This window comes from Rutidosis leptorrhynchoides, chromosome 8, assembly GCF_046630445.1.
Source record: "Rutidosis leptorrhynchoides isolate AG116_Rl617_1_P2 chromosome 8, CSIRO_AGI_Rlap_v1, whole genome shotgun sequence".
Taxonomy (NCBI): Eukaryota; Viridiplantae; Streptophyta; class Magnoliopsida; order Asterales; family Asteraceae; genus Rutidosis; species Rutidosis leptorrhynchoides.
Window position 1 is genome coordinate 76250396 of NC_092340.1, and position 922 is coordinate 76251317.

A 922-nucleotide genomic window follows, 5' to 3' on the forward strand; every position below is an offset into this window, starting at 1 on the left:
GTGTCGACTAACAGTTTATTATTTTCATCTTTTATTAACTTGTCAATTTTTGTACAAAGTTAATTAATATGTTTTATAACTCTTAACACTTAACAATTGTTGATTAAAGTTTAATCATTAAGTTTTAATTATATTGTTTGGGCTTTTAATATTGGAAAAATATAGAATGGAAAAATGAGGGTCGTTATACATTAAGTATATTAACAATGAACTACATATGTAAAAACAAGACTACTAACTTAATGATTTTTAAACGAGACATATATGTAACGATTATCGTTGTAAAGACATTTAATGTATATATATCATATTAAGAGATATTCATACATGATAATATCATGATAATATAATAATTTAAAATCTCATTTGATATTATAAACATTGGGTTAACAACATTTAACAAGATCGTTAACCTAAAGGTTTCAAAACAACACTTACATGTAACGACTAACGATGACTTAACGACTCAGTTAAAATGAATATACATGTAGTGTTTTAATATGTATTTATACACTTTTGAAAGACTTCAATACACTTATCAAAATACTTCTACTTAACAAAAATGCTTACAATTACATCCTCGTTCAGTTTCATCAACAATTCTACTCGTATGCACCCGTATTCGTACTCGTACAATACACAGCTTTTAGATGTTTGTACTATTGGTATATACACTCCAATGATCAGCTCTTAGCAGCCCATGTGAGTCACCTAACACATGTGGGAACCATCATTTGGCAACTAGCATGAAATATCTCATAAAATTACAAAAATATGAGTAATCATTCATGACTTATTTACATGAAAACAAAATTACATATCCTTTATATCTAATCCATACACCAACGACCAAAAACACCTACAAACACTTTCATTCTTCAATTTTATTCATCTAATTGATCTCTCTCAAGTTCTATCTTCA